Source organism: Aegilops tauschii, chromosome 3 (genome assembly GCF_002575655.3).
Source record: "Aegilops tauschii subsp. strangulata cultivar AL8/78 chromosome 3, Aet v6.0, whole genome shotgun sequence".
NCBI lineage: Eukaryota > Viridiplantae > Streptophyta > Magnoliopsida > Poales > Poaceae > Aegilops > Aegilops tauschii.
Genome location: NC_053037.3, coordinates 564,863,312 through 564,879,222, shown reverse-complemented (window position 1 = coordinate 564,879,222; position 15,911 = coordinate 564,863,312). Strand labels below are relative to the sequence as shown.

The 15,911-nt window shown below is 44.2% G+C and overlaps 1 pseudogene; it reads right to left on the bottom strand.

Annotated features, from left to right (window-relative positions):
- The window catches only part of LOC141020674 (putative disease resistance protein At3g14460), a 105,279-nt pseudogene that overhangs the window by 46,938 nt on the left and 42,430 nt on the right, over positions 1 to 15,911 (bottom strand).

The window sequence follows — 15,911 nt, the reverse complement described above, 5'->3', positions numbered from 1 at the left end:
GTCGCCGACGCCCGCAAGGCGCCAGGCGTTCGTGCGATGCAGGAACAAGGGGGCGGGGACGAGGAGCAAGGCGACGCGGTGGCACTGGCGAGATCGACGTCCTCCTCTGAAGAAAACGACAGCAGCCACTGACTGAACCTCTGAACTTTCTGAACTTTGACAAAGACAGTGCACTGCAGGTGTTCGACAGAAGGTTTTGGCTATGAGATAAATTTTTCTGGAGCTGTAACTTGGTGAGATGACCACTCAATGCACCCAGAGGCTGCCTGATTTTACTTGGAATTTTTGGAGAAGGTTTGGAATGAATTTCACCAAATTTGACAAATCTGGTCCAAACTTGCAGCAAGTGTAGTTTGAAAATTTTGAACTGAAGACCAGTGGATCTTCATGGTTCTAGGTTGAGGGTACAAAGGACCAGGGAGGAGAGTTGGTTTGGGGGCAAAAATCAAAACAGAAAATGGAGTTCCTTTGTAAATCTCCAAGTGGTAGAATAGAAGACAGAAATTTGTTTGAATATAATTTGAATGGAAATAATCACATGGGGAGGTTCAACTTGCTGGATTTGATGCAAATCATGATCCAGAGGTGAGGGAGTGGTTAGGAGAGAGGATTTGTACTAATGCCATGGCAAGAAGGAATTGTTGAAAGTGGCAAAGGATTTTCCAAAAGCCATAGTGCAAATTCAAAAAGGTTTTCAAAAGTTATTTTCCCCAAAAGAAAAACATTTTGTCTTGAGTCCAAATGAAAGGCAAGAACTTCCAAGACCAAAGGCAGATCTTGGGTGAATCCAAATAAAACTTTTGCCATAAGGAAAAAAAAAACTTGAGAGTGAGAGTTCTCTTAAAGGAAAATTTTAAATCACTCCCCTCAAGTCAAATAGAAATCTTTTGAAAAATCCAAATAAAAACTTGGGTGTCACATGCACCCCCCTCTCCCTTGGCCCTATATATAGTGGGGGGAGCGAGGGCAGCAATATCTAAGCCCTGGCGCCTCCCTCTCCCTCCCGTGACACATCTCCCTCCTCCCGCAGTGCTTGGCGAAGCCCTGTTGGAATCCCGCTACTTCCACCACCACGCCGTCGTGCTGCTGGATCTCCATCAACCTCTGCCCCCCCTTGCTGGATCAAGAATGAGGAGACATCGCTGCTCCATACGTGTGTTGAACGCGGAGGTGCCGTCCGTTCGGCGCTAGGATCATTGGTGATTTGGATCACGACGAGTACGACTCCATCAACCCCGTTCTCTTGAACGCTTCCGCTCGCGATCTACAAGGGTATGTAGATGCACTCCTTCCCTCTCGTTGCTAGTAAACTCCATAGATTGATCTTGGTGATGCGTAGAAAATTTTGAATTTCTGCTACGTTCCCCAACAGTGGCATCATGAGCTAGGTCTATGCGTAGTTTCTATGCACGAGTAGAACACAAAGTAGTTGTGGGCGTCGATTTTGTCAATTTACTTGCCGTTACTTGTCTTATCTTGATTCGGCGACATTGTGGGATGATGCGGCCCGGACCGACCTTACACGTACACTTACGTGAGACAGGTTCCACCGACTGACATGCACTAGTTGCATAAGGTGGCTAGCGGGTGTCTGTCTCTCCCACTTTAGTCGGATAGGATTCGATGAAAAGGGTCCTTATGAAGGGTAAATAGAAATTGGCATATCACGTTGTGGCTTTTGCGTAGGTAAGAAACATTCTTGCTAGAAACCCATAGCAGCCACGTAAAACATGCAACAACAATTAGAGGACGTCTAACTTGTTTTTGCAGGGTATGCTATGTGATGTGATATGGCCAAAAGGATGTGATGAATGATATATGTGATGTATGAGATTGATCATGTTCTTGTAATAGGAATCACGACTTGCATGTCGATGAGTATGACAACCGGCAGGAGCCATAGGAGTTGTCTTAATTTATTGTATGACCTGCGTGTCAATAAAAAACGCCATGTAATTACTTTACTTTATTGCTAACCGTTAGCCATAGTAGTAGAAGTAATAGTTGGCGAGACAACTTCATGAAGACACAATGATGGAGATCATGATGATGGAGATCATGGTGTCATGCCGGTGACGAAGGTGATCATGCCGCGCCTCAAAGATGGAGATCAAAAGGCGCAAGATGATATTGGCCATATCACGTCACTTTATGATTTGCATGTGATGTTTGTCATGTTTACATCTTATTTGCTTAGAACGACGGTAGCATAAATAAGATGATCCCTCACTAAAATTTCAAGAGACGTATTCCCCCTAACTGTGCACCGTGGCGAAGGTTCGTTGTTTCGAAGCACCACGTGATGATCGGGTGTGATAGATTCTAACGTTCGCATACAACGGGTGTTGACGAGGCTAGCATGTACAGACATGGCCTCGGAACACATGCGAAACACTTAGGTTGACTTGACGAGCCTAGCATGTACAGACATGGCCTCGGAACACAAGAGATCGAAAGGTCGAACATGAGTCATATAGTAGATGCGATCAACATGGAGATGTTCACTGATGATGACTAGTCCGTCTCACGTGATGATCGGACACGGCCTAGTTTGACTCGGATCATGTATCACTTAGATGACTAGAGGGATGTCTATTTGAGTGGGAGTTCATTAATCAGATGAACTTAATTATCATGAACATAGTCAAAAGGTCTTTGCAAATTATGTCATAGCTTACGATTTAGTTCTACTGTTTAAGATATGTTCCTAGAGGAAATTTAGTTGAAAGTTGGTAGTAGCAATTATGCGGACTGGGTCCGTAAACTGAGGATTGTCCTCATTGCTGCACAGAAGGCTTATATCCTTAATGCACCGCTCGGTGTGCTGAACCTCAGCGTCGTCTGTAGATGTTGCGAAACATCTGACATACACGTTTTGATGACTACGTGATAGTTCAGTGCGTAATGCTAACGGTTTAGAATTGTGGCACCAAAGACGTTTTTGAAACGTCGCAGAACATATGAGATGTTCCGAAGACTAAAATTGGGATTTCAGACTAGTGCCCACGTCAAGAGGTATGAGACCTCTGACAAGTTTCTTAAGCCTGCAAACTAAGGGAGAAAAGCTCAATCGTTGAGCATGTGCTCAGATTGTCTGAGTACCACAATCGCTTGAATCGAGTGGGAGTTAATCTTCCAGATGAGATAGTGATGGTTCTCCATAGTCACTGCCACAAAGCTATTAGAGCTTCGTGATGAACTATAACATATCAGGGATAGATATGATGATCCTTGAGCTATTCGCGATGTTTGACACCGCGAAAGTAGAAATCAAGAAGGAGCATCAATTGTTGATGGTTAGTAAAACCACTAGTTTCTAGAAGGGCAAGGATACTTCATGAAACGGCAAATCAGTTGCTGCTCTAGTGAAGAAACCCAAGGTTGAACCCAAACCCGAGACTAAGTGCTTCTGTAATGAGGGGAACGGTCACTGAAGCAGAACTACCCGAGATACTTGGTAGATGAGAAGGCAGGTAAGGACGACAGAAGTATATTGGATATACATTATATGAATGTGTACTTTACTAGTACTCCTAGCAGCACCAGGGTATTAGATACCGGTTCGGTTGCTAAGTGTTAGTAACTCGAAATAAAAGCTGCGGAATAAACGGAGACTAGCTAAAGGTGAGATGACGATATGTGTTGGAAGTGTTTCCAAGGTTGATGTGATCAAGCATCGCATGCTCCCTCTACCATCGAGATTGGAGTTAAACCTAAATAATTGTTATTTGAGCATAAACATGATTGGATTATGTTTATCGCAATACGGTTATTCATTTAAGGAGAATAATGGTTACTCTGTTTATTTGAATAATACCTTCAATGGTCTTGCACCTAAAATGAATCTCGATCGCAGTGATACACATGTTCGTGCCAAAAGATATAAAATAGTAACGATAGTACCACATACTTGTGGCACTGCCATTTGAGTCATATTGGTATAGAACGCATGAAAAAGCTCCATGTAGATGGATCTTTGGACTTACTCGTTTTTGAAAAGATTGAGACATGCGAACCATGTCTATCGGTATATATGCATGAAGAAACTCCATGCAGATGGATCGTTTGGACTCACTTGATTTTGAATCACTTGAGACATGCAAATCATACCACATGGGCCAGATGACTGAAAGGCCTCGTTTTCAGTAAGATGGAACAAGAGAGCAACTTGTTGGAAGTAATACATTTTGATGTGTGCAGTCCAATGAGTGCCGAGGCATGCAGTGGATATCGTTATGTTCTTACTTCACAGATGATTTGAGTAGATGCTGAGCGTATTTACTTGATGAAACACAAGTCTGAATTATTGAAAGGTTCAAGTAATTTCAGAGTGAAGTTGAAGATTGTCATGACAAGAGGATAAAATGTCTATGATATGATCATAGAGATATCTGAGTTACGAGTTTGGCACACAATTAAGACATTGTGGAAAGTGTTTCACAATTAATACCGCCTGGAACACCATAGTGTGATGGTGTGTCCGAACATCATAACTGCACCCTATTGGATATGGTGCATACCATGATGTCTCTTATCGAATTACAACTATCTGTTATGGGTTAGGCATTAGAGACAACCGCATTCACTTTAAATAGGGCACCATGCAATTCCGTTGAGACGACACCGTTTAGAGAAACCTAAGTTGTCGTTTCTTAAAAGTTTGGGGCTACGATGCTTATGTGAAAAGTTTCAGGCTGATAAGCTCGAACCCAAAGCAGATAAATGCATCTTCATAGAATACCCAAAACAGTTGGGTATACCTCCTATTTCAGATCTGGAAGCAAAAGTAATTGCTTCTAGAAACGAGTCCTTTCTCGAGGAAAAGTTTCTCTCGAAGGAATTGAGTGGGAGGATGGTGGAGACTTGATAAGGTTATTGAACCGTCACTTCAACTAGTGTGTAGCAGGGCACAGGAAGTTGTTCCTGTGGCACCTACACCAATTGAAGTGGAAGCTTATGATAGTGATCATGAAACTTCGGATCAAGTCGCTACCAAACCTCGTAGGTCGACAAGGATATGTACTACTCCTGAGTGGTACGGTAATCCTGTCTTAGATATCATGTTGTTAGACAATGCTGAACCTATGAGCTATGGAGAAGCGATGGTGGGCCCATATTCCGACAAATGGTTAGAAGCCATGAAATCCGAGATAGGATCCATGTATCAGAACAAAGCATGGACTTTGGTGAACTTGCCCGATGATCAGCAAGCCATTGAGATAAATGGATCTTTAAGAAGAACACGGACATGGACGGTAATGTTACCGTCTATGAAGCTCGACTTGTGGCAAAGAGTATTTTCACAAGTTCAAGGAGTTGACTACGATGAGATTTTCTCATCCGTAGCGATGCTTAAGTCCGTCGGAATCATGTTAGCATTAGCTGCATTTATGAAATCTGGCAGATGGATGTCAAAACAAGTTTCCTTACCAGTTTTCGTAAGGAAAGGTTGTATGTGATACAATCAGAAAGGTTTTGTCCATCCTAAGGATGCTAAAAGGTATGCTAGCTCCAGCGATCCTTCCATGGATTAGAGCAAGCATCTCGGAGTCAGAATATACGCTTTGATGGGGTGATCAAAGTTTTTGGGTTTATACAAATTTTGTTAGAAACTTGTATTTACAATAAAGTGAGTGGGAGCGCTACAATATTTCTGATAAGTATATGTGAATGACATATTGTTGATCCGAGATGATGTAGAATTTCCGGAAAGCATACGGGGTTATTTGAAAAGTGTTTTTCAATGGAAACCCTGGATTAAGCTACTTGAACATTGAGCATCAAGATCTATAAGGATAGATCAACGCTTAATAGTACTTTCAAATGAATACATACCGTGACAAGATTTTGAAGGAGTTCAAAATAGACCAGCAAAGAAGGAGTTCTTGGCTGTGTTACAAGGTGTGAGTATTGAGTAAGACTCAAGACCTGACCACAGCAGAAGAGAGAGAAAGGACGAAGGTCGTCCCCTATGCTTTAGACGTAGGCTCTACAGTATGCTATGCTGTGTACCGCACATGAAGTGTGCCTTGCCATGAGTTGGTCAAGGGGTACAATAGTGATCCGGGAATGGATCACATGACAGCGGTCGAACTTATCCTTAGTATCTAGTGGACTAAGGAATTTTCTTGATTATGGAGGTGAAAAGGAGTTCGTCGTAAAGGGTTACGTCGATGCGAACTTTGACACTAATCCGGACGACTCTGAGTAGTAGACCGGATTCGTATAGTAGAGCAGTTATTTGAAATGGCTCCAAGTAGCGCGTGGTAGCATCCACAAGATGACATAGATATTCGTAAAGCACACACGGGTCTGAAAGGTTCAGACCCGTTGACTAATAACCTCTCTCATAAGCATAACATGATCAAACCAGAACTCATTGAGTGTTAATCACATAGTGATGTGAACTAGATTGTTGACTCTAGTAAACTCTTTGGATGTTGGTCACATGGTGATGTGACCTGTGAGTGTTAATCACATGGTGATGTGAACTAGATTATTGACTCTAGTGCAAGTGGGAGACTGTTGGAAATACGCCCTAGAGGCAATAATAAATTGGTTATTATTATATTTCCTTGTTCATAATAATCGTTTATTATCCATGCTAGAATTGTATTGATAGGAAACTCAGATACATGTGTGGATACATAGACACCACCATGTCCCTATTAAGCCTCTAGTTGACTAGCTCGTTGATCAATAGATGGTTCCGGTTTCCTGACCATGGACATTGGATGTCGTTGATAACGGGATCACATCATTAGGAGAATGATGTGATGGACAAGACCCAATCCTAAGCCTAGCACAAGATCATGTAGTTCGTTTGCTAAGAGCTTTTCTAATGTCAAGTATCATTTCCTTAGACCATGAGATTGTGCAACTCCCGGATACTGTAGGAATGCTTTTGGTGTACCAAACGTCACAACGTAACTGGGTGGCTATAAAGGTGCACTACAGGTATCTCCGAAAGTGTCTGTTGGGTTGGCACGAATCGAGACTGGGATTTGTCACTCCGTGTAAACGGAGAGGTATCTCTGGGCCCACTCGGTAGGACATCATCATAATGTGCACAATGTGACCAAGGAGTTGATCACGGGATGATGTGTTACAGAACGAGTAAAGAGACTTTCCGGTAACGAGATTGAACAAGGTATCGGGATACCGACGATCGAATCTCGGGCAAGTAACATATCGATTGACAAAGGGAATTGTATACAGGATTGATTGAATCCTCGACATCGTGGTTCATCCGATGAGATCATCGAGGAGCATGTGGGAGCCAACATGGGTATCCAGATCCCGCTGTTGGTTATTGACCGGAGAGTCGTCTCGGTCATGTCTGCATGGTTCCCGAACCCGTAGGGTCTACACACTTAAGGTTCGGTGACGCTAGGGTTGTAGAGATATTAGTATGCGGTAACCCGAAAGTTGTTCGGAGTCCTAGATGAGATCTCGGACGTCACGAGGAGTTCCGGAATGGTCCGGAGGTAAAGATTTATATATGGGAAGTCTTGTTTTGGTCGCCGGAAAAGTTTCGCGCATTATCGGTATTGTACCGGGAGTGCCGAAAGGGGTCCGGGGGTCCACCAAGGGCGTCCACCAGCCCCGGGGGGCCACATGGGCTGTAGGGGTGTGCGCCTTGGCCTACATGGGCCAAGGGCACCAGCCCCAAGAGGCCCATGCGCCAAGAGATAAGGGAAAGGGAGAGTCCTAAAGGGGGAAGGCACCTCCGAGGTGCCTTGGGGAGGATGGACTCCTCCCTGGCCGCACCCTTCCTTGGAGGAAGGGCCAAGGCTGCGCCCCCCCTCTCCCTTGGCCCTATATATAGTGGGGGGGGGGGGAGGGCAGCAATATCTAAGCCCTGGCGCCTCCCTCTCCCTCCCGTGACACATCTCCCTCCTCCCGCAGTGCTTGGCGAAGCCCTGTTGGAATCCCGCTACTTCCACCACCACGCCGTCGTGCTGCTGGATCTCCATCAACCTCTCCTCCCCCCTTGCTGGATCAAGAAGGAGGAGACGTCGCTGCTCGGTACGTGTGTTAAACGCGGAGGTGCCGTCCGTTCGGCGCTAGGATCATCGGTGATTTGGATCACGACGAGTACGACTCCATCAACCCCGTTCTCTTGAACGCTTCCGCTCGCGATCTACAAGGGTATGTAGATGCACTCCTTCCCTCTCGTTGCTAGTAAACTCCATAGATTGATCTTGGTGATGCATAGAAAATTTTGGATTTCTGCTACGTTCCCCAACACAAAGTGCTTGCCAGGTGATTTAGGACCTGGAATTAACAGAGCCATCGTGAAATTTGACTGATCGATGCATGCCCAAGGTGGAAGGTTGTATGGCACAACAAATACATGCCACATGCTATAGGTTGTGTTAAAGTTTCCGAAAGGATTGAACCCATCAGTGGCAATGCCAAGCCTCATGTTTCTGGCATCTTCTGCAAATTTTGGATATTTTTTTTATCAAAATCTTGCCACGCATCACCGTCAGCTGGATGGCTCATTTCCTTCTCACTGGGTTGCCTCTTTAGCTTGTGCCACTGTGCTTCTTCTGATGCTTTTTTGGAAAGAAACATCCTCTTCAGCCTAGGCACCAATGGAAAATGCCTCAGAACTTTCTGTGGTATCTTCTTTCTAGCAGGGTCTTTCCACCTTGACATGCCACAAACTGGGCAGTTGTCATGCTTGGCATATTGCTTTCTGAACAAAACACAATTATTGATGCACACATGTATAGACTCATACCCAAGGCCTAATTCCTTTAGAAGATTCTTTGCTTCGTCATAAGATTTTGGGAGTGTATTGGGTTGAGGGAATGCTTCAGCCATTAGCTTCAAAATGTCAGTAAATGCACTATTTGTGATCCTATGGCATGACTTCAAATGAAGAAGATTCACCACAAATGAGAACCTTGAAAACTTGCTACAACCATGGTAAAGGTGCCGCTTTGCCTCTTTCCTCACGTTTTTCAAAAAGGACTCAGTCTCAGAAGGATTTGCATCATTGTTACCGTCTTCATTTCCAGTTTCCTTCTGATCTTGTTCTACTGCTGTGCGTAGGTCGCGAAACATATCTTAAAATCGGTCAGCACCATTGTTACCATCCTCAGAGTCATGCACATCAACAGGATGCTCAATAACATCTGCATTGAAGTCTTCTCCATGATATATCCAGCGAGTATATGTACTTTCCATGCCATGCGTCAATATGTGCTTGTTCACAACAGCTTGATGCCAGTATTTGCGATTAAGGCATTCTCTACATGGGCATGGTATTTCTTCATCCTCGCTGAATTTTGCTTGAATTAAGTTCATAAACTCTTTGACACCATTGACGTACTCTCGAGAGAACAGTGTGCCACGAATCCAAGATCTATCCATCTGCATTATCGAAAAAAGACCAACTTAATCAAAGGTAAATAATCAATGAGGAAACATGTTTACTAGCAGTTCCCAGGAAACATGCTCTGCAAAACATCAATTCACAGTAAGATACGTGACCTACAAAAATAACTTGCACAGAGGGGAAAAGCAAGTTCACTTACTGTTACACAATGTACAAAATCACAGCACAAACGTATAACAAAATTTACATGTTTATGAGTCTAGTACCAGGTGCATCACTTGCATAAAGTTATATAAAATCGCATACTCCAGTATGCAGCAGCTCGGAAGAACATGGACTGATGCAAAAATGTCAAGCCACTATGAAGGGAGATGCAATTGGAGCAAAATAAGAATTCAGCTTCTGGATGAGCAGGGGACGAAGGAGCTAGTTACCAAAATTCTAGCGCTACCTGACGAAAAGAAAATTAAGTGCATCACGATGCTTTGGGTGTGGAGTGACACGAGAAATAAAAGGAACACAGGCGAGCCGCTGAGAAATACCACAACTGTAATCAAGCGAGTCAAGAGTGTAGTATAGGATATTATGTTGGTTGAGGAAAAGAAGGATACTACTATGCTGCTACAGGACAGATGGATTCCTCCAGGATATGATGTACTGAAGGTTAATATTGATTTGGCAATAAATGGGATCCTCTTCAAGGAGATTAAATATTTTGCTTGTTTAAAATTTAATTTCTTTCGCATTTCATATTGCCCGAGGGTATGTAATCAAGTCGCAGATGCTCTTGCGATGTATGCTGCAGTGTCAGGTTAATGGAATGAGTATGGCTAAAAAAAAGAACAAACTGTAGGTGTATTTCTGAAGCTTACTCCAGTAGGTGTATTTCTGAAACTTCCCAATCTCTCCATCTTACATGTAGATACGACTAACTGACTGGTAGTATTATTATAATCTACGACACAATCGCTCCATCTTACATGTAGATTAGTTCAAACCAATAAACTTTAATACGAATTGGCTAGTCTGTACTAACACACAATATTGGTGATCTGTGAGAAATTGAGAACATGGTGACTGCAAAGTACTTTTCCTATTCTACAGTCTATCAACACCACTGGAATCAGCAAGAGGAATTTGTTTTTGAACGACACCACTCGAATTTGCAGTACCCAAAAAGACATTCGGCTCAATAAATCAACTAGTACAATGGAATAACAATACCAAGGAGAAACCCATCTTATTTCTCTCTGTATGGTCAAGGGTTCAGAAATAGATCAAATTCAGATTTTAATCTGAGACGTACTTAACTGGGCCGATGTTGAGGTGGGGCAACGAGGAGTGACTGTTGCAGAAACAGCGGCCGGTGGCTGCTCCTACGCACGAGACAATTGGTGGGCGGCGGTTGGCGATTGGCTCGTCAGCGCTAGCGGCGACTTGGACATGATCTGGAAGATGGCGCCCACACTCCCAACTCGCCGGATCTAAGAACCCTTGCCCGGGCAGTCGGCGGCAGCGCTGGCGGCACTGGCGGCACCAATAGCCGAGGGGGCAGTCGGCGGCGGCGCTGGCGGCACCGAGGGCCGAGGGGATTGAGCGGTTTTGTTTCTTTTCGTTCTTCTGGTCTCAGGCTAATCGAGGAATATACATGAACTGTTTTTTTAATCCTCTTGTATTATCCAACTGACATGTGGGCGACACAAGGCGATGCACGCCACATCAGCGTAAGTGGTAATCCATGACGGTCTGACTTATATATATAAAATAAAAACTAAGCCCGATCAGGCCCAATTGTTCAATCCCTGACGATTTGCGTGACAGTTTCGGTCGGGCCGTCATTACGGGGATGCCCAATGCAGGCCCATCCACGGCTCACTGATCGGTGACAGTTTCCGTGACGGCAAATTGAGGACCGTCATAGACTGTGACGGATTACAGGACCGTCACCCAAAAACCGTCACAGATAAGCAGGTTTCTTGTAGTGTGATGTTGAAGAAGGATGGTGGGAACACCAACTCGAAACTGACAAGACATTGCACCAAATCATTCTCTAACCTTGGTATGATTTCTGGATCGATTACCTTCTGAGAGATTGCATTCAGGAATGCACATAGCTTCACAATGGCTAATCGAAAGTTATCCGGTAGAAGCCCCCTCAATGCAACCGGAAGAAGTTGCGTCATAATCACGTGGCAGTCATGAGACTTTAGGTTCTGGAAATTTTTCTCTGCCATGTTTATTATTCCCTTTATATTCGACGAGAAGCCAGATGGTACCTTAATACTGAGCAGGCATTCAAAGAAGATTTCCTTCTCTTCTTTGGTAAGAGAGTAGCTGGCATGACCCTTATGTATGCCGTCTTTTCCGTGCATACGTTGCTGGTCCTCCTATGCCTCAGGTGTATCTTTTGTCTTCCTGTACACGCCCAAGAAGCCAAGGAGGGTCACGCAAAGATTCTTCGTCACGTGCATCACGTCGATTGCGGAGCGGACCTCTAGGTCTTTCCAATAGGGCAGGTCCCAAAATATAGATTTCTTCTTCCACATGGGTGCGCGTCCGTCGGCGTCATTCGGAACAGGTTGTCCGCCAGGACCCTTTCCAAATACTACCTTCAAATCCTTGACCATATCATGTACATCAGCACCAGTATGGTGGCGAGGCTTCGTCCGGTGATCCGCCTCACCTTTAAAATGCTTGCCTTTCTTTCTTACGGGATGCCTGCTCGGAAGAAATCGACGATGTCCCAGGTACACATTCTTCCTACAATTGTCCAAATATATACTGTCGGTATCATCCAAACAGTGAGTGCATGCGCGGTATCCCTTGTTTGTCTATCCCGAAAGGTTACTGAGAGTAGGCCAATCATTGATGGTCATGAACAGCAACGCCTTTAGGTCAAATTCTTCCTATCCGTGCTCATCCTACGTACACCTGTTCCATTCCACAGCTGTAAGAGTTCTTCAACTAATGGCCTTAGGTACACATCAATGTCGTTGTCGGGTTGCTTAGGGCCTTGGATGAGCACTGGCATCATAATGAACTTCCACTTCATGCACAACCAAGGAGGAAGGTCATACAAACATAGAGTCATAGGCCAGGTGCTATGGTTGCTGCTCTGCTCCCCAAAAGGATTAATGCCATCCGCGCTTAGACCAAACCATACGTTCCTTGCGTCATCTGCAAACTCCTTCCCGTACTTTCTCTCAATTTTTCTCCACTGCGACCCGTCAGCGGGTACTCTCAACTTTCCGTCTTTCTTACGGTCTTCTCTGTGCCATCGCATTGCCTTGGCATGATCTTTGTTTTGGAACAAACGTTTCAACCGTGTATTATAGGAGCATACCACATCACCTTGGCAGGAATCTTCTTCCTGGGGCGCTCGCCCTCGACATCACCAGGGTCATCGCGGCTGATCTTATGGCGCAATGCACTGCATACCGGGCATGCGTTCAAATCCTCGTACTCATCGCAGTAGAGGATGCAGTCATTAGGGCATGCATGTATCTTCTGCACCTCTAACCCTAGAGGGCAAACAACCTTCTTTGCTTCATACGTACTCTCGGGCAATTCGTTGTCCTTTGGAAGCATATTCTTTATCATTACCAGCAACTTTCTAAATCCCTTATCAGATACACCATTCTCTGCCTTCCATTGCAGCAATTCCAGTGTGGTGCCCAACTTTTTCTTGTCAGCTTCGCAATTCGGGTACAATAATTTCTTGTGATCCTCTAACATGCGCTGCAACTTCTTCTTATTCTCCAGATCACTTGCGCAGTTTCTCTTTGCATCGGCAGTGGCCCGACCTAGATCATCAGCGGGCTCATCTGATGCCTCTTCTTCAGCTTCTTCCCGCATTGCCGGCTCAGCTTCTTCCCCCATTGTTGTATCATCGTATTCAGGGAACCCATGGCTAGGATAGCTGTCGTCGTCCTCTTCTTCTTCATTGTCTTCCATCATAACCCATCTTTCTCCGTGCTTGGTCCAAACATTATAGTGGGGCATGAAACCGGACTCAAACAGGTGGACGTGAATGGTTCTTGACTTAGAGTAATTGTGATCGTTCTTACAGCCAGCACATGGACAAGGCATAAAACCATCCGCCCGCTTGTTTGCCTCAGCCACAAGCAGAAAAGTTTGCACACCATTAATGAACTTGGGAGTGCATCGGTCATCGTACATCCATTGTCGGCTCATCTTCATTACACAACACCGAAAAGACCAAATTAATACAAGTTCATACATAAAGTTCATACATAAAGTTCATACAACACTTAAATGCAACAAACAAATAACTCTCTAGCTAAAGCATTTAAATGCAACAACTAATGCGATCAAGATCGCAACTAAGGTAACAATTGATCCAACAACATAATGATACCAAGCCTCACTATCAATGGCATATTTTCTAATCTTTCTAATCTTCAAGCGCATTTTCTCCATCTTGATCTTGTGATCATCGACGACATCGGCAACATGCAACTCCAATTCCATCTTCACCCCCTCAATTCTTTTCAATTTTTCTTTCAAATACTCATTTTCTCTTTCAACTAAATTTAACCTCTCGACAATAAGGTCGGTTGGAATTTCCGGTTCACATACCTCCTAGACAAAAATATCTATGTCAACTTGATGGGCATAATTTGTCATAAACAAGAAATGCAACAACTAGTTTTAAAAGAGAATATACCACATCCGAATAATAACAAGGACAAGGGCCGACGGGGACGGATATCAAAACCATGGCACTATGTATAACAAACAACGTACAGGTAAGATAATTATACGAGTAACTGTATATACAAATCACACAAACATCAATTTGGTAATGTAAAACATTCATGAACAAGAGGCTCACCTCAAGGTGGTGCCGGCGACGGGACGGTGCGGGCGATCGACGGTGGCTACGACGGAGATTTAGAAGGCACTAAGTAAACCACACCTACATATGCAAACTAAGTGTTATTTTTGAGCTCAAATTGTATATAAATCAAATACTAGCACATATAATTCCTCCCAAATTACTAAACTCACAAATCAATCACTATATAAAGCATTGCAAGAGCTAATCTAGCAATGAGAGATGAAAGGACAAAGTTGCTAACCTTTGTGATCATTTGAATGGATGGGGGCCTTCAAATCTTGACAAATTTTGGGCAAAGTGTGTGATGAGCTTGACAGGAAGAGGGGAAGAACAGAGAGGAGATGGGAAAGGGGAAGAACAGAGCGAGCTCGGGTGGACGAAGGGTTTATGTAGGACGACCTTTAGTACCGGTTCGTGATACGAACTGGTACTAAAGGTGCTTGAAGGGCCCCAGACTGACAACATCCTGCCACCACTCACTTTGGTACCGGTTCGTGGCACGAACCGGTGCTAAAGGTTCGCCACGAACCAGTACTAATGAGAGCGGCCGGCTAGCCATTGGAACCGGCACTAATGCACACATTAGTGCCGGCTCAAAATCAAACCGGCACTAATGTGCTTCACATTTGACCCTTTTTCTACTAGTGTGGGTGCCCATACCTGGCAGGCGTCCTGGTTGTGACCTCAGGTCTTAGATGCTAGGTTAGGCTGTGAGGTCTGTTTGGTATTAGGCCCAGACTATCAGCATTCCTTCATCAATTGGATAGGAGTAGCGACCCTTTTGTTGCCTAGACGGTGGCTTCAGTCTTACTGTTCTATGACCTTGTAAGGTTTTGTGTGAATAATTAGTAAAGTGGCTGCATGCATCGTCCAGATGCAGAGGCCGGGGGTCCTCCTCCATTTAGAAAAATGAGTAGTTTGTCCTAAAAGCAAGATAGTGTAGGTGCTTTAACCAAGCAATAGATTTTGGGACCGAGAACTTGTTGGTTTTCCTAATTCGATGATATTTCTTGCTGAATGCAAGATAGTATCCGCAATCTCGGCAGCCCCTTGCATATACTCTCAATGAGTTTCTCCTCAATTGGTGTATCCTCTTCAACAACATCAGTGATAAGAGTGCGCAAATTTTCCAATCCAAGGATCTTCTCAGTAATCAATTCTGCATCCTAATTTTTAAAAGGATGTCGAACATCTCGAGGGACTTCTTCCTTCCAGCTTTCTCTGTGGCTCCTTGTAATCTCAATCCAGAAGCAATTACTTCCAGCAACCTTGGCTAATAAATCATGCAACAACATGAATTTTAAAGTATTCTTGTTCAGATGAATCATCTACTTCTGGTTGCAGAAATGAGCATGACATTAACTCTTGAATGTAGCCCTCGACTACATCTTCCATGTCCTTTGTTGCCAAGCTGCTCTTTAGAAAGCCTTGCGCTATCCATAGCCCAACTAACTCATCCCTTCTCAACTTTGATCTTTGGGGGAAAATATTGCAGAATTCAAAGCATCGCCTGATGTTTGGATTAAGCGGCTGATTGCTCCACCAAAGCGCATCCATGGTGTCATTGAACATGCCATGGTTTGAAGTATTTTTCCAAAACTTGATATCTGGGTTTGTCCCAAGTCGCCCTGTCCCTGCTACTGCTGCAATAGGTGATTGGTGCAACTTTTCTGCAATCACCCTCCCAACTTATATAAATTA